Source organism: Vulpes vulpes, chromosome 13, assembly GCF_048418805.1.
Source record: "Vulpes vulpes isolate BD-2025 chromosome 13, VulVul3, whole genome shotgun sequence".
NCBI classification, from domain to species: Eukaryota; Metazoa; Chordata; class Mammalia; order Carnivora; family Canidae; genus Vulpes; species Vulpes vulpes.
Window position 1 is genome coordinate 36,274,198 of NC_132792.1, and position 22,498 is coordinate 36,296,695.

General features: G+C 36.6%; 1 protein-coding gene across 2 annotated transcripts in view; it reads left to right on the forward strand.

Annotated features, from left to right (window-relative positions):
- STK3 (serine/threonine kinase 3) overlaps positions 1 to 22,498 on the forward strand; it is a 272,048-nt gene that overhangs the window by 684 nt on the left and 248,866 nt on the right. The window lies entirely within an intron of this gene.

Genomic DNA, 22,498 nt, shown 5'->3' on the forward strand with positions numbered 1-22,498 from the left:
GTGGGTGCGCTGCCCTGACAGGTGTTCCTTCCTCACCCCCCCCAAGTCCAAAACTATTTATGGATGCAAGACAGTAGGAATCTTAAATTAGAACCCCTTCCCCACATGGTGTTTTGTTTTGTTTTCTAGCATATAGAAATAGTGATGCTTTGGTACTTACTGTTAGTTTGATCTTTGATATACTGGAAGCGTGAGAGTACACAGCAGATACTTTTAAAAGTAGCATTTGAAATGATCAGGCTAAATCAAGGCTGCCCATAGATATAAACTCATAATGTGCATCTTTTTTTCCCCCAAGAATGAATCAACGTCATTTAACTGGTGTTGTTTGAAACATTTAATCTCAGTCTTTCATTTGTAATTTATAAAATAAGAGGAGTACTAACCTTCCTCCCAGAGAGTGCTGTTGTGAAGATTAAGGAGTTCCTGTGTTCTGATACTTAGAGACCTTTAGACGAAAGGTGATATATATATTCAGGAACATGGAATAATTAAAAAGGTAGGAACTTTGTGAGCTGTTGTGAATTGTGTGACTAGACATGTGAGCCTTGAGGCCTGGAAACCATCTGTTCAGGTGAAAAAAGGTGGGTGTGTGGAAGGGCGTCCAAAAGAGACTTGTTATCAGAGCCCTTGATTTTTATCTGGTATTTTGTATTGAATTCCCGTATTGATTGGGCACCCAGTTTTAGTATCTTAGAAGAAAATTGGAAACTTTTTTTCTTTTCTGTTTTGGAAGGACTGTAAGGGGGCCACCTCTGAGATAATGCCCAAAGGTCAAGTTGAACAACTCCAAATTGAAGTAGAAGCTCTATTCATTCATTGGCTGTAAATTACCGGTTTCTTTATAGGTGTAAGAGATCCCCTGGCCTTGCAGGGGCTCTAGAAAACCTAGAAGGGCCAGGGGGAGATGTGGGTGGTATATATAACCATTTCATGGTCATTTATACTTTACAAAGTGATGCTTGCACTCCAACAGGCTCATTTTTAGTTCTCTTCAGAGAGACTTCGTTGTTCCAGGAAGGCATTTCTGGAAAGCAAGCTATGTGACATTAAGCCCAGGTATTTGAATGTCACTTAAAATTTTTTCATAGCATTTTCATTTTCATAATATCATCATAGCAACCCTATTAAGTAAGTTTGATTACAGGAAGTAATCCTGTTTTGTAGCTGAGGACACAGAGTTTGCTCCATGGAAGGCTATGACAGGGATTACTGAAAGTGAGTTTTTGTGTCCTCCCTATTGATTATTACCTTCTAATAATAAAATATGCCATTTTTGAGGTCATTTTTTCCCCCCAGGAACTTTATATATACATTCCTTTATTTTATTGTCGTAAGAAAGAGGAATCGTGGCTCTGCAGCTTATTATGCTAGTTCTAAATTTAATTTCTTCATCTGTAAAGTGTGTTACGGGGATTAGAATAGGTCATGTGTAAAAGCACTTAGCACAGTGTTCCATAATGTGTTGAACGATGCTAAATGTTGGTTTATTTTTTCCTTATTAAGTGAAACTCAGAGAGGTTAAATAATTTGGTCAAGTGGAGGAGATGCCAGAACCCTGAATCTGATTGGCTGCAAAGGCTGTGCACCCTCTCATTGTGTACAGTGATACCTCTTTTTGAAAACACTTCTTTTAGCCTTCCATGGTGTGGTGGCCATGTCTTTGTACAATCCTGTGGGCCCTCTGCTTGTTCTTTTCCTAATCCCTGTAAGAATGTTGCTTTGCTTTTCTGCCTTGCATAGGGAGCACTTCCTTAGGGCTCAGACATTTTTACATGGTCACATTTATGTTGCTGATGTTCAAGTCTGTATGACCAGCAGGTGTGTTCAGTTGGAATATTTGATTTTTTTATGCAGATCCATTCTTTCATTATTCTTTCTAGTTTGTCACTAAGTCCTATTGAATTCTCCATCAAGAAGTCTAGATTCATTTTCTTTTCTCTTTTTCATTTTTGATACTACTACCCCATACCTGGGTTTTATGACCGTCATACTTGATTTACAGCAATGCCTTCCAACTAGGTACTTTAGGGCAGTGGTTTAAAACTATTTTTAGCAGCAGGAAGGCTATGTTTGGAGTAGAGGCAGGCACTAGGACCTGGTTCTCACTGCCTTATCTCCTTCTACTCCCCTTTTGCTGCCTGCAGAACCTCCTAATGATCCATAGGACACTGCCTGCAATGGCTTTTGATTTGTTTTCTTAAAACATCCTTTCACCATGCTATTCCCTTTAAAAAAATTTTTTTTTAAATTTTTAAAAACTTTTTGGTTTGGGGCACGCTTGTTTACTTAAGACCCCTATCACTTGGTCTCAGATTTAATCCCCAGGCTTTGTTCTTCTTCTCCAAGATGAATCTGTCTTGAAGTTTCCCTTTTGTTTTTTATTTAGGTTGTAGGGTATGGGTACTCCCAACTTTGCCTTTGTTCAGGCTTTTCCTTTGGAGAAGTTTGTATTATTTTTTGCTAGGAATCTGTGTTTTATTCTTCCTTAAAGGCCGGCTTCATATAGAATCTTATTTGAGTGCTTTCTAGCCTAAGGTATTTCTCTGTATTCCTAATATATCCATTTGAATATATGCCGTCTTCATATTTTTCTTTTTTTTAATTACAAAATTTTAGCTATTCAAAAGATAATGGGGATTAATTTAATAACTACTTATGTATTATGCTACCCAACTTGAGAAATAAAATATTGTGAATATAGTTGAAGGTCTGTAAGTATATCTGTTTTCAGATACATTCTCTCCCTATCCCCCAAAGGATTGTCATTACTTGGGTATTTGTTACTGAGTATTTGTTTTTTTTTTTTTTTTAATTTTTTATTTATTTATGATAGTCACAGAGAGAGAGAGAGAGAGGCAGAGACACAGGCGGAGGGAGAAGCAGGCTCCATGCACCGGGAGCCTGATGTGGGATTCGATCCCGGGTCTCCAGGATCGCGCCCTGGGCCAAAGGCAGGCGCCAAACCGCTGCGCCACCCAGGGATCCCTGTTACTGAGTATTTGTTATTCCTTTACCATACATGTCTTTATATTTTTAGCATGCCATTCATGTATATCTGACCCAGTGTTAGGCCTGCCTTTGCTCTTTGGTATCGTTCTTGTCCTCTGGGAATTGGAGAGTCCACTGGGCAGCCAGATCTGAGAATTGTGACTAGAGGGTCTGGAAGGCTGCTCTTACCTTTACATAATTGATTTGGTCTCACCAACAAGGCTGTGTGGTCACCTAAAGTCACTGACTTGAGGTATCAAAATAGCTTTTAGATTCCCTGAGTTTCCTTAACGGATCTGTCACAGAGGTCCCCTTTGGGAATGGAAGACTGTTCAATGGTTATTAAATTGTTAGCATTTTGGTAAGTTGAATTTCTCAGATTTTTTTGTAGGGGAACTACTAGATGGAGGAAAAATGACCACATAGCAGGTAAGTTTTAACAGATAGAAGAGGGAATGTTGGAAGCATAAGATCTTTATGAGTAGAACATTCTTAAACGGCGGAGGTGGAGCTCTGTGATAGGTGGTGGGTAGCATGGAAACTGGTTGCTTGAGGATAGGTAGTTATATAAACAATATTTGTTAGAGGACGGAATATCATTGCTGGAGAGATATACTTTACCAGACGGGCTTTGCTCCTCAGTTTGATTATAGGATTAATAGTTACTTAAAATTTAAAAATCGTTAAGGTATACTTGGAGGAAAAGTTGGTGTGGAACAGTGAAAACACTGGAAGGATAATAAGAGAGTAAGCTACTGAAATTTATTCTCAAGACAGATAAGGAAAGTTCTTTGATTTAAACCATGGTTGGATTCTTTGCAATTTTTTTTTCTTTTATATAAAAAGATGTGAAAAGGTAGTTAGGGGGAAGTAAAGTTGAAGATTCAAGTTAAAATGCTAGGGTTACAAAGTGCTTTCACACAAATGAAAAGCGAGGGTAAGAAAGCAATTATTTCCTAGGGGAAAGTGTTGCTATGAATAAATGGACCATCAGTCAGAAGGTAGTTTATTAGGGAATGAAAAAGCAACAGTAAAAGGACAAGGATATTAGAAGAGTAAAGGAGAAGGTATTCATAGATTCCTTAGCATGAAAAGCCCATATCAGCTTGTAGCATCAGTAGCCCCGACCTTAGACCAGAAATTGGGAATGCAGATAAACAGACAGCTGGGAACTATCAGCTCTTGGAATTGAGTTGTGTGGAACAAAACAACAGACCAGATAAGTAGATAGGAGGATATGACAAAAAATCATGAAAATATTGAGAAGAGATGTGGGCTTCGTTTTATGTCTATATTACTAATTTATATGCCCTTGGAATCAGAATTCTTCTGTGCTTATTATTGGAGAGATTCACAAGTGGGCAGCTGGAGTTTATTTTGAGAAGATGACCTGAGAACTGTTAGAAAACAAAGGCAGCAGCTCAGGCCTACTACCTGGGGGAGGCTCCCAACTTCAGAGGCAGGCTAGGGGAGGAGGTTTTAAGTTGATTAAAGGGAAAGAAAAGAATGAAGCAAACATGAGCATCTTTTTGCATAATGACTTGGTCCATACAGTGTATCTGTACTCCTTTTGGTTTTTCTTGGCTAATTGGGAGTGGCACCAACTCTGTTAGAATTGATTTAGGCCCTGTAGATGGCAATGGTCATTTGGCTCTTCTTTCCTGAAGAGAAGGAGGGCGTATGACAGTAACACCTGGAGCAGTTCCTGGTGAGCAAACCTCAGTTGCACATTATTAAAACAGGAGATAAACTCAATCTTTAGTCAACCTGAGGCAAAGATTAATTTATCTTCTGTTCTTTAAGGGCCTGAGATATAGCATATATTAGTACTTAAGAATTTGTTAGAAATGTAAAGAAAAAGGTAAACCTAAACACAGCTAGGTTGAAGTTTGTTTTTCTGAAGTAATGCTCATTCCAGAAGTGTGTATCAATAAAGCTTTAATAATATAAGGTTTAAGTTGGATTGTAAGGGGTGAAAAGTGCTTTGAATTTAATTTTCCTGGCTTCAGAGAAGCCTGTGTTGAACTAAAGGTACTGTCACTCTAGGCAGGTGATCCTATATTAGTGGCTCTCAAAAATTTTTTTAAGAAGTATTGATGGTGAAACCCAGTACATACTCACATACATACAAAGCTAAAACAGAAGTTTCATACAGTGTACCATGTGGGTTGTTTTTGGTATTTTTCTATTTTCTGTTATGTTCTGTTTCATCAAAAAACTACTAGTCATGATCCACCAAATTATTTTCATGACCTACTAATGGGTTGTGATCTGCAGCTTAAAAAAAAACGTTGGCATATGTAGTAGTACCAGTCAAAAAACTGACTTCATTTCAGACTCTATCCTGGTACTTCAGAGCTCAGTGATGGCTTTGCCAGAGGTATCCAGACTTGTATAAGGGTAACTACTTCTACATGCAATATGATGGAGGTGAAGGAGAGAAAGGAAGCTATTATTTAAAAGCTGTATTATTTTGAACACCTTATATAGGTCCCAACTGAAATATGGGAAAATGGAAAATGTTGATCCTTGATGTCTGAAGTTCACAAAAGAATATGTAATAGATAGAGTTTGCTATGAGGCAAAAAGGCTCATGTGCCTTTTGGTGTAGAATGACCCTGTGCAAAGCTGTAATTATGATTGCATCAATTTCTTTCCCTACCAGCTCCACTCTTTCAGTACCAAAGGTCTCTAGGTTTTTCTGCTAAAGAGAAAATTTACACTATCTGATAGAAACTATCTTTTTTATTTGTCCCAAGCCTCTTTTTTGTTATGATTTTATTTGAATTGCCTCGTATGTTAGGATTATTATAATTTCAATTCTTAGCTCTTAGAACAGATTCTGTATTTGAAATGTCTCATTACAACTGTTTTTTCCAGAAAGTCTAAAATTGAATAAATGAAAGTAAGAAATAGGTAAATAGACATGTATGAATATTAAAAATAGATTCATCATTTGCATGCTATGAATTGGTACAAATTACCTTGAACTTCTTAAAAGTATATTAAAGCCTGTATCTTACAAAGTGTAGCAAAATGAGAATTATGGAAAACTTAAAATTGCTGATAATTAATATAGGTCTACATGTGATAGTATATGTGGGTTCTAAATTAGTCTATAAATTTTTATAGGATACCAGACATCTTAGATCAAATAGAGTAATATTTTCAGTTAGTTCCAGATATCTTGGTATAAATGTTAGTGTCATGGTATATGCACAATACTCTTAGAAAATTGGGGGAAATTGTTGAGCATATGTGATTCCAAGGATGAGGTATTTTTTACATTCAAAGTATAGAATGTTACTCTCTGTCCAGATCATTTTTCATTTTTAAGAGTTTTGATTTTCTAAAATCCTGGTACCTAGAGTTCTATAGTTGGAAAGGAATGCAAGTTAAAATTATTTTTGTAATTTGGGTGCGCCTTTTAAATGTTTGAGGAAAAAATGAATTAAAGATAATAGGCAGCTAATTTCCTTGACTCTTTCTCTCTGGGGCCGGATGATCTCTCTTGAGTCTGTCGAGTTGCCCCAGTCTCCTGTTTCTTTCTAAAAACTGGCTTTCTAAACCATAAGAAACTGTTAACGTTAGAGAACAAACGGAGTTGATGAAGGGAGGTGGGTGGGGGATGGGCTAAATGGGGGATGGGCATTGAGGAGGGCATTTGTTATGTTGAGTATTGGGTGTTGTATGTAAGTGATGAAACCAATATTACACTATGTTAACTAACTAGAATTTAAAAAAAAATTGGAAGGAAAAAACTGGCTTTCTTTACTCACTGATCATTGCTTGTGACAGAAATTGGATGTCAATAGCTTGTTCATTCATTTGCTCATTTATTTATATATTTAGTAATTATTAATTAACTGCCTTTCAAATGCTAGATGCTGGGTACATTGTTGAACGAAGTAGTTGAGATCTTTTACCTCACAGAACATACACTCTAGTTGGAGCTTGAACTATGAAGGATAGAAGTAGCACATACTGATAGAGAAAAATGATGGAATCTGTTTCATAAGGCAGTTGGACAGAGCTTCTCTGAGAAGGTAGTACTAAAGCTGTGACATGGGATTGAGAAGTTATCCTTGTGAGTAGCTGGAAAGACTATTCCAGGCAGAGGGAAAGCTATGAGAAAGCCTGGAGATCAGAGAGAGTTTGGTGTGTGGGAGGAATTGAAATGAGGCCACTGTGGCTGGATTGTAAAATGGGAGAAAGTGGTTGGAGATGAGGTCAGGGAGATGGGCAGGGATTCAATGATGCAGGCCACGGAAAGGAATTTGGATGTGAAAGTGCAGTAAGCTGTCATTAAATGGCTTTAAACAGAATTACAAGCAGCTTATGTTTTTAAAAGATCACTCTAGTTCTGGGTAGAAGAGATTGTAGAGGGTTAAGAATAAAAGCAGCAGAATAAATTGGAAGACCATGGCAATCGTTCATGATTAGATGGTGGAGTCAATGGAGATGGAGAGAAGTGTGGATAGATTTAAGTTGTATTTTGGAGTTAGAAATGAAGGACTTGCTGATAGACTAGATGTGGTGATTAAGGAAGAAAGCATCAATTTGGCTCCTAGGTTTTATGTTTGAGTGACTTTGGGGTGGAGGAAGACTGGGAGACGAACAGGTTTGGGTATCTCATGTTCTCTTTCTTAGAATTGTCCAAATTCCAGGAAAGTGAATCTGTTGGGCCCCAAATGTGATATTAGGTGGTTCCCTTAGAAGAGGAAGTGGGAAAGGAGGGAATGTTGGACACTGACTTCTTTTTTTAACCTCTTATTTTCACTGCATTAGTCTAGAGAATGGGAATCATACAAAGCCTTTATTAGGTGTTTGCAACGTTCAGGTGTCTTGAACCTGCTATTACAAAATATTTTATTTTATTTTATTTTTATTTTTTTATTTTTTTATTTATGATAGTCATACAGAGAGAGAGAGAGAGGCAGAGACACAGGCAGAGGAGAAGCAGGCTCCATGCACCGGGAGCCTGACGTGGGATTCGATCCCGGGTCTCCAGGATCGCGCCCTGGGCCAAAGGCAGGCACCAAACCGCTGCGCCACCCAGGGATCCCTACAAAATATTTTAATTGCAAAATAAAACATCAGTAAGAAACGAATGATTAATGTTAAGACAGACATCTTTGTAATGACCAGTTGGGTTAAGGAATGGAACTGCTGCCCTCCCTTGTTAGTGCTCCATCCAAATCATAGCTGCCTTTCCCCATAAGTAACCCTTATACAGACTTATATATTAATAACCTAAATGTGCATTGCTAGACACTGTAGCTTAGTCTTGCCAATTAAAAAATAATTTTTGTAGGAAATGTCACTTTTAATTTTTATGCTAGTTCTCCCTCCCTTTATCCTGTTGAAGAGTGCAGGCTGTTGGTAGTTTCCCACTATTTGCTGATTGCTTTCCCAAGGTGCATTCTATGCGTTGTTTTGCCCTACATATTTTCTGCAAACAAGTAACTGGATCCAGAGACTGACAGGCTCAATTTTGATCCTTTAGGCAAACCTGTTACAGGTGGTATTTGGCAAGACTGTATTAGTCACTTAGTGTCTGGTTGCCTTTCTTTTTTAGTGATGTTAGCAGCTCTTGGTGGTTAGGCTTATTTCTGTTAATTTATTGGATGTTGCAAAATGGTGAAATTCTAAATCATTTTGTTTTCATTTGTTAGTTGGAATGCTTTTATAGAATCACTTCCCTTATCTTTTGTTTGATTATGCAGTGGTACAGTTTATAAAAGAAAGACTGGATAAATGCTTGATTCTTCCCTTTTATTTACCTGTTTGCAAGAGAATGAATTAGTTCCCTGTTTTTCTTCAGAGAGGACCAGTTCTGTTTTTTTTTTAAGTGCCATTATGAGCTAATGGATTCATACATATTAGATGGATTTTAATCTATTGCAGTTACTATTGCTGAAGCTCAAAGTGACCCCCATCTTTTGGTCAGTGGGAGTCCCTCCAGGGACAACATGTCTTGTAGTTTCCTTATTGTCTGCTGTGACAAGATATTCAGGGCTTATCATATCCACTTCCTGTCCTGGATCTGGAATCAACCATTTCTCCTAGAAGTAGTATTTTCTTTCTGTCAGAAATGGTGTTTCAAGACCCCATCCTGGGTAGTAGTATGGTTAGTGCTGCTCTGATTTTAAATAGTATTTTTTCATTGATAGGAGAACTGACTCATTCTTTCCAGCTATGGGATACTGTATCAAAAACATGATGGTGGGGAGGCCCCTTCTCTTCCTACCCCCTGCCTCCCTTGGCATAGCTGCCCCTGGCTAGGGGCAGGGCCTCAAGGGTCTGGGCTGGGCATCCACCGTCTCTGCCTCAGCCCAAAGGCTGTGCTTTTGACATTAAAATAAAAGTCCATCCAGTAAAAAAAAAAAAAAAAAAAAAAAAGTGATGGCATTGGCAGTTTTGAGCTTCTTCCTCTGCAGATATCTCTACCATATCTTTATGTTTCTAAGTTTAAGTCAGAAATTGGGTGTGTATAGATAAATTCCATGGTAGAGACTATTCTAAGTGGACTTTTACCTTCATGTTCTCCTTCACTTAGGTTACCCTTTGACCCTGTGTTATCCTAATATCCAGACTCACTTCTTTCCTACCTCTGAATGTTTCAAGTGACCTAGTTTCTTCTTTTCTTAAAGAAGATACAGAAAATAAAAGAATCTAAGATAAAAAACCTCACTAGTGATAAGATTAGATTTCAGACCTAATTTTTTAAGGTAGACCTTTTGGCTTGCTTTGTCTTACGTACATAAAAGTATATCCATGCACAGACAAAATTCAAGAGCATCTTGAGGCTGCTTTATAAATCCAATCCTGACTGCAGTATCAATTGCAAAATGAAATATATCCAGATAATGCCATATGTTATTCCTTTTTAGTTTTGATATTAACCTCTCGTTAAGTTTTATTGTACTTTCAAATAAATAATATATTTGTCTCAGTGACATGATTGATACTTTACATTTGGTGTTATGTCATGTAACTTTAGAAAGAATTAGTTTTAGTGTAATTACTTACTATATTAATTACTTACTGCATTGGGTTGTACCTATAAGCTGAATGTGAATTAGTCCGTCATCTTGCAGTTAAACAGCAGCCAGTAACCATTTTCCATTGATCAGCTATTCAAACATTTTTAGTAATTGGTGAAATTTGTATCATAGAGAAATGATTGCTCTGCATAAAATTTATAGTTCATGTAATTTCTTTTTTTTTTTAAGATTTTATTTATTTATTTATGAGAGAGAGAAAGAGGCAGAGACACAGGCAGAGGGAGAAGCAGGCTCCATGCAGGGAGTCTGACGTGGGACTCGATCCCGGGACTCCAGGATCACGCCCTGGGCTGAAGGCGGTGCCAAACCGCGGAGCCACCAGGTCTGCCCAGTTCATGTAATTTCTAAGAATTATAAGAAATAAGGGTTAAATTAAACAATGGAATCTCATAAAATTCCAGTGGAGATTAAAAATATACGAACTAATTAACTCTTGAGAGGAAACTATTTTGACGATTTTTCTTCTGCCAGTAGAGTGAGTTTTCCTTCTATGAGCTTGATTCTCATTCAGTACTTCCAAGGTTTTGTGGTTTTTTTTTTTTTTTTTTTTTTTCCTAATGGAAGAGAATTCAGGGGATGCCTAGGTGGGTCTTTCAGTTAAGCATAAGCATCTGTCTTTGGCTCAGGCCCTGATGGAGCCCCACTGTCCGCCTCTCTGCTCAGCAGGAAGCCTGCCTTTCCTCTCTGCCTGCAGCTAGGCCTGCTTGTGCACCTGCTCTCTCTCTCTCTCTCTCTCTCTCTCTCTCATTCTCTGTCCCTCTCCCTCTCTCTCTCTCTCCCCCTGACTGTGTCAAATAAAATCTTAAAAATAGAGAATTCAAGTACTAGGCAAATGATAAGACAATGGGGATTCTTCCTTCTATAGAGTCTTAGCACTTGATTAGATAGCTTTAATTAATATTCACAAAAAACTCATATGATTTCAAAGAGTCTGCTAAAATAGTGATATGGTTATACTTTGTATTCAGCATCATTGGGAAGTATGGTGTATCATGTGATGGATTTTCTAAATAAATGAAGTAAACTTTAAGCATTGTATTTTTAAAATATTTTACAAACATTTTCATGCAGCCAGTTTTGAGGGAGATCATTCCAAAATGAAGGCCTTGACCCAATCTTCTGAAATTGACAAAGAAAGCAATTAATTTTCTTGCTTTTCTTGTTGTAAAAGTAGTCATAGAAACAGTTCATAGAACTGTTCATAGTTTTAGTTCATAGAAACAGTCAAGTGTGCTCTTTTAGCATATTTGAAGCTTTGTTTCTGTATTCATGTGGCTGTTTTTTCCCTAAACCTAGTCTTGTCTTTTACTGTTATCTGGCATTCTTATTACTATGTCCTTCTCTAAACTGCTACTTATCTTAAAAATAATTATCTGACCTGAGTTTAGCTATTCCTTTCTGAAAGTAAAGTACATTTGCTTACCAGAGGTCTTTTTCTCTTCTGGATTCATAGTACATCTTGAAACGATCTTTTGACTAAAAGGAGGAACATTATATCCAGTGATAGGGAAAAATTATTTCAAACTTCCGTAAGAAAAAAAAAAAAAAACAAACTTCCGTAAGTTTCTAAGTTTTCATATGAAAATAACCAAAGTTTTTGCATCAAAAAAGGAACAGGATTTTACCTTAAGCCCATGGAATTCCCAAGCCAAGAAAAATTTCTATCATTTTGGAATATTGGATTTTGAGGACTTGTAGTGTTATTTATTTCTTTTTAAGATTTTATTAAGATTTTTTAAAGATTTTATTTACTTGAGATAGAGAGTATATATATATAAAAAAAAACCCAAAACCAAATTGGTAAAAATACTCCCAATTTAAAAAAGCAAAAATATTTTCATAAATCTTCATAATCTTCTTAATTTGTTTACGAAGAACCACAGGGAAGTACTGAGAAATGGCTTCATATGTGCTGTTACTGTGTAATCACACTGTACTGAGAAATCAAGCAAAATAGTTCCCATTTGTGCAGATGGCTGAACATAGCCATTGTCTTTACAGCCCTCATCTCTACTTATGAAAGCCTATAAAAATTAAGCAGAAGTCAGAGTACAGAACTCATTGAATGATGCACTTGTTAATATTGTCGGTTTAAACTTTCCCTGAAGTTACACTTTGATTAATGTAGATACACCTTTATGTATTTATGGTTGGGATTAATGCAGTTAATTCTAGTGTTCTAGGGATGGGAGTGAGGAGTTTCGAGTGTACAAAGAGTAAATCCTCATATTTTATCTTCACATTTTGAGATGTAGGGAAATAAATGAGGAATAAAATATATGGATAAGCCTAGTTTTAAAGTGTAGGTAGTGTCTTTGGCACAAATCATGGTAGATTTTTCTGTATGGCAGATACATGGGTCCTTGGCAAATTTCATATGTAAATAGTCTCTTGTTCCAATTGAGGTTAAGTGAAAAGATTCTTAGAAAATAAAAGTGAGGGATCCCTGGGTGGCGCAGCGGTTTGGCGCCTGCCTTTGGCCCAGGGCGCGATCCTGGAGACCCGGGATCGAATCCCACATCAGGCTCCCGGCGCATGGAGCCTGCTTCTCCCTCCGCCTGTGTCTCTGCCTCTCTCTCTCTCTCTCTGTGACTATCATAAATAAATAAAAAAAAAAAAAAAAAAAAAAGAAAATAAAAGTGAAAGACTCTAAAGGGTGAAAGGAGGAGAAAAATCTCAGCTTCTTTTCTTTTAAAGCTCTTTGCCAGGAAATTATAATTTTAGAGTACATTTGGGCAAAGAGCCCAGTTTGAGAGGAAATGGTATGATAGAGCTGAAAAATAAGACTTTACTTTTAAGAAGTCTATTATAAAACATTTGTTTTCTTAGATGGATTTCATCTTATTCTAGTGACAATAGTTAACTAAACCCTCATAAATTTTAAAACAGTTTTATAAAAAGTAAATATTCTATGAGATCATCAAATCACATCTATTTTACTATCAAAACAGTGGTACTTACAGTGAAACAATGAAAAGCCAGAGCTTTAAAGTCAGTTGGACCTTGTCTTATCTTTGCCATTTACTCATTGCAGTGATGAGCAAGTTAGCTTTCTAAGTCTCTGTGGACTCACTTACAAAACGGAGGTGGTAATAGTACCTTTTCTTTGGGTTTTGTGAAGATTAGAAGAAATCGTGATTGGAAACCATTTGTCTCTGAAGACATTTTCTAAGGTGTTTCAAAGATATATCTGTCACTTTTTTTGAAGTGACACATCTTTTGAAGAAACACATAGCTTTCCAAAGAAATAAAAGGGCAACTTTCACTTGGATACATATGTTCTAGTTGAGTTAAAAAAAAAATCGGTTGTATTACTTTAGAACTAAACACCTAAATATTTACAAAATGTTTGGCCTTCAAAAAAAAAGGGAGTAGAAAAAAATGATGATTGAATTTTATTAGTTTGAGGTAAAATGTACTTTCTGTGGTTGAAATAGAAAAGATATTTGCTTTTGTGAATTCAAGACAGAGTCATTGTATAATTTAGAAAATATTAGTTAGGGCTAATATTGAGACTGACATTTGCTTAATAATGGAATGTTGAGAGACTGAAGAATGAAAACCTTTCATGTGTTTGTTTGTTTGTTTGTTTATTTATTTATTTATTTATTTATTTATTTATTTATTTATTTATGAGAGACAGAGAGAGGCAGAGACACAGGCAGAGGGAGAAGCAGGCTCCATGCAGGGAGCCTGACGTGGGACCCGATCCCGGGTCTCCAGGATCATATCCTGGGCTAAATGCAGTGCTAAACTGCTGAGCCACCCGGGCTGCCCCTTTCATGTGTTTTAAAGATGTTTTACTTTTCTAATAGTGTTCAAGATGAGACTACTAGGATTGAAGAAGAGAACATTATTTTATTTTATTGTTTAAAGATTTATTTATTTTAAAGAGAGAGAGAGAGAAAGAGAGAGAGCATGAGGGGTTAGGGAGTAGCAGAGGCAGAGGGAGAGAGAGTCTTAAGCATACTCCACACTGAGCGAGGAGCCGCATGTGGTACTCAGTCTCATGACACTGAGATCACGACCTGAGCTGAAACCAAGAGTTGCAGAGTTGGAAGTTCTTTTCATCTGCTGCATTTGCACTCTGACCAGATCCTCTTCTCCATCATTAATTCCCCAAGAGATCTAGAAGGCATATCCTAATTATTCCTGACTAGGGAGCTAGGAGTAGCAATGTAGAAAGCCTTCATTTGTGTTTCTCTTTTAAAGTTTTTGGCCAAAACATACCTCCCAAGTAAAAAGTGGGCAAAGGACTTGAATAGACATTTCCCCAAAGAAGATCTACAAATGGACAGTAAATCCACGAAAAGAAGCTCAGCATCACTCATCATTAGGGAAACGCAAATCAGAACCACAATAAATTAATGTCATACTGTTTAGGATGGCTATTTTATATATATATATATATATATATATATATATATATATATACTCACACACACATATGATATATATATATATATCATATATATAAATATATTTCCAGAAAATAAGTGTTGTCTCAGCTTCTTTTCCTTTAAAAGCAGAAAATAAGTGTTATTTAGGATGTATAGCAATTGGAATCCTTGTACATTGGAATGTAAAGTAGTATAGTCACTGTGAAAAATGGTATGATGGTTCCTCAAAAAATGAAACATACAATTACCATATGATCCAGTAATTCCACTTCTAGGTATATATCCAAAAGAATGAAGGCAGGGACCAAAAAGATACCTGTACACCAGAGTTTATTTTCAGCATTATTCACAATAGCCAAAAGGTTGAAGTAATCCAAGTGTCCACTGATAGATGAATGGATAGGCAAAATGTGGTATGTATGTTCTGGTATATTATTCAGCCTTAAGAGGAATGAAATTGGTATACATGCAACATACAACAGGGATGAATCTTAAAAACATGCTAAATGAAAGAGGCCAGACATAAGACATATACTGTATGATTCCATTTATATGATATACATAGAGTAATTGAGTTCATTGAGACAGAAAGTAGAATAGTGGTGGTTAGTTGGGACTATGGGAGGGGAAAATGGGAAGTTGTTGAATGCATGAAGAGTTTTTTGGGATGATGAAAAATCCTGAAGGTGAGTAGTAGTGATGATTGCCTAACAGTGTGAGTATACTTAATGCCACTTAATTGTACACTTATAAATAATTAAAATAGTAGGGGTGTGCCTGGTGGTTTAGGCAGTTAAGCGTCTGACTCTTGGTTTCAGCTCAGGTCATGATCTCAGGGTCATGAGATGGAGTCCTGGGTTGAGTTCCATGCTCAGCATGGAGTCTGCTTGAGATTCTTGCTCTCCCTCTTTCTCTGCCTCTCCCCCCATTCGTGCTTGTTCTCTTTCTCTCAAATAAGTAAATAAAATCTTTAATAATATAGTTAAAATAATAAGGTTTATGTTATAAAACATAGCAAAATAAACCTTTAGCCAATCATAAGCAGTGGGCTGTGCCTTCTTTCTTCTGAAGTTTGTCTCTTCAAAGCTGAAGAGATGTCCTTAGCAGAAGTTACAACCTGTCGACAAACTTGTAAACTCCTGCTCCAAAGCTGGAAACAGAGAAAAGAAAGGAAGAGAATTAGATATAATCTTTTCTTTTTTCTTTTCTTTTCTTTTCTTTTCTTTTCTTTTCTTTTCTTTTCTTTTCTTTTCTTTTCTTTTCTTTTCTTTCCTTTTCTTTTCTTCTTTTCTTTTCTTTCTTTTTTCTTTTCTTTTTTCTTTTTCTTTTTCTGCCTTAGTCTTTTATGACTGGCCTGTTTCTTGCATGAAAACAGTTAATAGACTTTCAGAAAAGGCTGTAACTCCTTACTAGCTTCAGAGCTCCAGTCCCTTAAATTTGTACTTTCTTTTTTTTTGTTCTACCTTCATATTTTCATATACTATTACACAGATGATTTCATCTACTTTGCAGAGAAGATTGAAATTCTATGACTGGCAGGCAGAAGACCTTTTACCTTATGTAGGTTCATCTTAATTTCATTTGGTGAGTGTTGCTACATACTTTTTACTTGTATTATAGAAATCAGTTTCCTCTCTAACTTTCATGTAACTTTTGAATGCATCCCTTCTTATATTTTTATAACTTTATTCCTGTAGTCATATTTTTGTTTCCCAATTCTAGAATCTTTAAAGTCTCTATTTGTAAGGCTTCATTCTGTTGAAACATGCTCAGGCTTTATCTATCTAATGATTACAGGTTTTTAGACATTGCTTGGTGAGATCAGAAACCCCTTTTCTGTTTTCATCCCTCTTCCATGTTTCTTTAAGCTTTCTTTTTCTCTGGCTTTCTGGTTTTTCTATTGCTTCTGTTTCTCTGCTTTATGTGCCGTTCTTTCCAATTCATAACTGACACTGACCTTGCATTTTCTGTTTTCTCTCTTCCTCCTCTCTTTTTATGTAGTTATTTCCTTGGTGAGTTTATTCACTCTTAGGCTTCAACTTTGATCAAAATGACACACAAATACACACTTTTGAGAATCAGTCTTTTGTGCTCAGTCTTACTCAGTTTTTGAATCTACTAAGTAACATTTGACTACCTTTGCTGGCTCCTCAAAAGCAGTATGTTCAAACAGAATCCCTACCTTCCATCCCTACCTTTATCTCTACTGGTTAGTGATGTCACTCTTTTGCCAGTTTGCGTTTGGTGTGTGTGTCTTCCTTCTGCTTGGCTTCCTGTATTAGTTACTCTGTTCCTTAGATACTTTAAGACCAAAAGGAAGAGAGATACACAGATTATCTTCAGTAATAGAATTTTATTGCAAGGATACTCAGGAAATGTGCATGGGGGGTAGCAGAGGAAGGTGCCTAGTCAACTGCTTGCTCCGTATGAGATTCAGTGTCTCTAATACTGAATTGTGGAATAGGCTCCATTAATAAAGGAAATAGCAGCTTAGAGTCAGTTGGAAGAATGACATGAGCTCCTATGGCCTTGGTTATCTTTGTTCACATAGCATTTACACTTTCTGAAATCTAAGGTTAATTGGGTCATTTTGCAACCATGAGATTTGGAATATCCCTATGGGCCATTTCAGCCCTTGTATGGATACTTTTGGCCTCTGGATCAGCTTCTAGCTACATGTACTTATACTGCTGGATGATAAGGCTGATTTATTTATTTATTTATTTGCTTTCATCTTTATTTATTTATTTTTTTTTATTTTTATTGGAGTTCAATTTGCCAGCATATAACATATCACCCAGTGCTCATCCTGTCAAGTGCCACCCTCAGTGCCCGTCACCCAGTCACCACAACCCCTTGCCCACCTCCCTTTCCAATACCCTTTGTTCGTTTCCCAGAGTGTCACCCTCACTGTCACCCTCACTGATATTTCCCACTCATATTCTCTCCTTTTCCCTTTATTCCCTTTCACTATTTTTTATATTTCCCAAATGAATGAGACCATATAATGTTTGTCCCTCTCCGATTGACTTATTTCACTCAGCATAATACCCTCCAGTTCCATGCACGTCGAAGCAAATGGTGGGTATTTGTCGTTTTCTAACGACTGAGTAATATTCCATTGTATACATATACTTCAGCTTCTTTATCCACTCATCTTTCGATGGACACTAAGGGTCCTTCCACAGTTTGGCTATTGTGGACATTGCTGCTATAAACATTGGGGTGCAGGTGTTCTGGTGTTTCACTGCATCTGTATCTTTGGGGTAAATCCCCAGCAGTGCAGTTGCTGGGCCGCACGGCAGTTCTATTTTTAACTCATTGAGGAACCTCCACACAGTTTTCCAGAGTGGCTGTACCAGTTCACATTCCCACCAACAGTGAAAGAGGGTTCTCCTTTCTCCACATCCTCTCCAACATTTGTCATTTCCTGCCTTGTTAATTTTCCCCATTCTCACTGGTGTGAGGTGGTATCTCATTGTGGTTTTTTTTTTTTTTTTCATTGTGGTTTTGATGTGTATTTCCCTGATGGCAAGTGATGCAGAGCATTTTCTCATGTGCTTGTTGGCCATGTCTATGTCTTCCTCTGTGAGATTTCTGTTCATGTCTTTTGCCCATTTCATGATTGGATTGTTTGTTTCTTTGCTGTTGAGTTTCACAAATTCTTTATAGATCTTGGATACCCTTTATCTGATACGTCATTTGCAAATATCTTCTCCCATTCTGTAGGTTGTCTTTTAGTTTTGTTGACTGTTTCTTTTGCTGTGCAGAAGCCTTTTATCTTAATTAAGTCCCAATAATTCATTTTTGCTTTTGTTTCCCTTGCCTTCATAGATGTATCTTGCAAGAAGTTGCTGTGGCCAAGTTCAAAAAGGGTGTTGCCTGTGTTCTCCTCTAGGATTTTGATGGATTCTTGTCTCACATTTAGATCTTTCATCTATTTTGAGTTTATCTTTGTGTATGGTGTAAGAGAATGGTCTAGCTTCATTCTTCTGCATGTGGATGTCCAATTTTCCCAGCACCATTTATTGAAGAGACTCTCTTTTTCCAGTGGATAGTCTTTCCTGCTTTGTCAAATATTAGTTGACCATAGAGTTGAGGGCCCATTTCTGGATTCTCTTTTCCGTTCCATTGATCTATGTGTCTGTTTTTGTGGATAAGACTGATTTAATTTGAAGTAGCATATGATGAACTGTAACAACTTACAGAGGAAGAGAGATTTTTCTCTGTGATGGCACTGTGAGTCACTGGCATTTTGAAGTTTCATAGGGTCTCTAGTAGTTAGCAAATCTGTTTTTTCATTTGTTTATTCATTTATTTATTGAAGAAAAGTGTATTAAACGGTAGTGTGTGAGATTCTGTTTTAGGTACTTACTGGAGATAGGCTAAATGAGACATGGTCTTTACCTTCATGGAATTCCTATTTTAGCTCTAGTGATCAGCTCATACAATAAATAAATAGTGAAAGGAATAATGACTCAGTGTGCTAAGTGCTATGGAGCCATATTTGACGGTGGGATTAGTTCTCTGTGTTTGGGTGGGTAGGTGGGTAAGGACAGTGGTAGAGGACAGAGGATTATCTCTGCAGACGTCCCAGAGAAGACTTCCGACTGTATCTTTAAAGAAATAGTTAACTGACAAGGTCATGTAAGAGAGAATGGACATATAGAAGTATTACCTATATCTTGCATTACATATAAAAAACTATACAAAATCTGCCTTTTTAGTACAGTGATCATGTGATTTTTAAAAACTGTGTGATGTGAAAATTCAGGACCTTCAATGTATAGTCCCACTGTGGCTAGAGTGTAGGTTATGGAAATTAGGTGATTGAGAGGATCAGCTAGATCCTCTTGTATCTTTTTATCTTGTATTTAGGAGAAATGATGATTCTTTCAGAATTTCTCTTGAATTCATTCTTTCCTGTCATTTCTGTTGTTAACTTTTTAAGCCCAGACCACATTTCTGGATTGCAAGAAACAAAACCATGCCCTAGATTTACAGTTTTTTTTTTTTTAAAGATTTATTTATTTATGATAGACAGAGAGAGAGAGAGAGAGAGGCAGAGACACAGGCAGAGGGAGAAGCAGGCTCCATGCCGGGATCCTGATGCGGGACTCCATCCTGGGACTCCAGAATCGCGCCCTGGGCCAAAGGCAGGCGCAAAACCGCTGAGCCACCCAGGGATTCCCCCTAGTTTTACAGTTTTTTAGTTCTCTTCTCCATTATGGAATTTGACTTGTAGGACATTTGGAAGACTGGGAAGAAATCTCTGGAGGAAGAGTATGTTGTTAAACTTACACAGTTAGCAGTATTCTACTGTTACCACAATCACAATAATATACTTCAGAACTTCATTTCTTTGGCTCCCCCGTACCACATTTCCTAAAACATAATTTAAATTAATATTCGCCTAGACCATCTATCATCTCATATAATATGGTATGGTGATTTGGAATTTAAGCACAAAAAGAGCTAAAAGTTTATCCATTTCATCTCCTGAGTGCATAGGATAGCTTTGGGAAAAACAAAGAATCTGCTAAGTCCTGTTCTAGGAATCATAGTTTAGTGGCTATAATAGCATTTCAGAGTAGAAATAACTAATTGATTTGAAGATGAGAAATTCCTGGGACCATTTACAAAAGAATATCCCCCTTAAAACATGAGACTGATGTATGATACTTGATGTAGTAGTAGATGGAAACTAATGAGTGTGTTTTGGCATATGCTACCTTCCTAACAGTAGAGATACCATGTCTTGGACACACCTTGGTTTGATTTTGTTTTGCTATTTATTGGCCAAGCGACTGGGGAAGTCACTTAACCCTTGGTTTTCTTACTTAAAAGCTGAGGATATTTTGGCAGCTACCAAAAAGGTTGTTACAGAGATTAAATGAGGAAATGCTTGTTAAGTGCTTATCACAAGGCCAATGAGGGCTATAATAAATGTTAACTACCTTTATTATTACATTCATTTAGCTCTTATGTATTTGCTTTTCATACTATATTAGAAGTTCTGCGTTGCCAAGGGCTAACTTAACTTTCTTTGAATTACCCCAGCATGTAGTTTACTGTCTACAGATTGAGTAAGTGGATATGAAATGAATATAAATGGGTGAAGTTTTAAATTTTTAGTATTTTTAAAGTTTTTGTACCCATGTTGAAGATTCATTTTAGAAAATTTAATTTTGGGGGGATGCTGGATGGTACAATCAGTTAAGCAACCAACTCTTGGTTTTGGCTCAGGTCGTGATTTTGGGGTTGTAGGATACAGCCCCACATCTGGCTCTGCAGTGAGCATGGAGTCAGCTTGAGATTCTCTCTCTCTCCTCTCTCCCACCTCCCCCCCTCATGCTGTCTCTTTCTCTCTCTCTCTCTAAAATAAGTAAATTAATCTTTAAAGTTTAGTTTTCCTAAAGATAGTATTTCCTAAACAGTTGCAAAATTCACTCACAAGAATAGGACTGAAAAAAAAAAAAAAAAAAGAATAGGACTGATTAACAGATACTGATTTTACTAGTTCTGATTACCTTGGTCAGTTTATTAATTCAGCCTATGGAAGAAGCCTTTCTTTTCAATGTATAAAATGATGTTATGAAATACATTTCATGAAACAATTATAGAGTCATGAAAAATTTTAATTTTCTTATAAGATACAATTTTTAAAGTTTCCCCAATCACATAAAAAAGTAAATATTTTAGAAACCTTATGAAACAAAAGCATAAGGAGAGCCACCCCCCCCCCCCCCCGAAAAAAAGCCTTGCTGCTTGGAATCCTAAAATATTTACATGCAACAAATAGTTGAATTCCTGTTATGTCCTAGGCACAGTTTTTGGTGCTGGGGATATAGCAGTGAACAAAACAAAGTTTACTAGTAGTTTGGTGTCTATGTGTGTGTTTGTGTGTGTGTATGCAGATACACTTATGCTTAAAAGAAAACATGAAAATGGTTTAATTCTGTGTACATTATTTTGTAGCCTGCCCTTTTTTCTTTTAGCAATATATTGTTCACTTGTTTTATGTCAGTGAGATTTTTTACAGAATGCTTTTTTTAAAAAAAGATTTTATGTATTTGAGAAAGAGAGACAGCAAGAGTGCGTAAGGGGCAAAGGGATAATCATGATAATCTCATGAATAGATGTTCTATAATTAATTTAACTAATATATATTTAAGTGTTTAATTTACTTCTAGATTTTGTTATAACTTACAGTGAATATACTTTTTTTTTGTTTCCAAGACCAATTGCAGTTCATTTAATTCCTACCATTTACTCTTTAATTTTTTTTTTTAATTATGGAAAACTTTAAACACAGTTTTGTAAAGAGGAAAGAAAAAAACCTCTGTGTACCCATACCCATTTTGACAATTTAATACATCTGGCCAATCTTGCATAATTTATATTTCCATACATACCCCAACTCTGTAAAATTTTGAAGTAATCTCAGATATCATAGCATTCTTCTTTTTTTTTTTTAAGATTTTATTTATTTGAGAGAGCGTGAGTGAGAGCAGGGTGTGGGGAGGAGCAGAGGGAGAGGGACAAGCATATTCACACTGAGCACAGAGCTTGACACAGGGCTCAATCCCAGGACCCTGAGATCATAACTTGAGCTTTGAAATCAAGAGTTAGACACTCAACCCACTGAGCCATCCAGGTGCCCTTCATAGCATTCTTAACTATTTCAGCATACATCTTTAAAAGCTAAGAATATTAAACCGTAAATCAGCATAATACCCTTATCTGAGATGTAATTTTAATTGTAACTTACTCTTGAAATGATAAAATATTGAGGAGAGTTTGGAAAAAACTGAGATTAGTCTATATAGAATGATTCCTCCACCTCCCTTTGAAGGGGTAGAAAACTTTGTATTGGGACCTTGGAAAAAATATTAACAAATTCTTACACTGAACAGGAAACACAAAAATGAGATAAACAAGCTTATGGATGGGAGTGAGGTTTAAGTGGGCATTTAAATACTGAATTAAATACTGAACTGAAGTTGGTTGTAGCTTAAAAAAAAAAAGGAGAAAATTCTG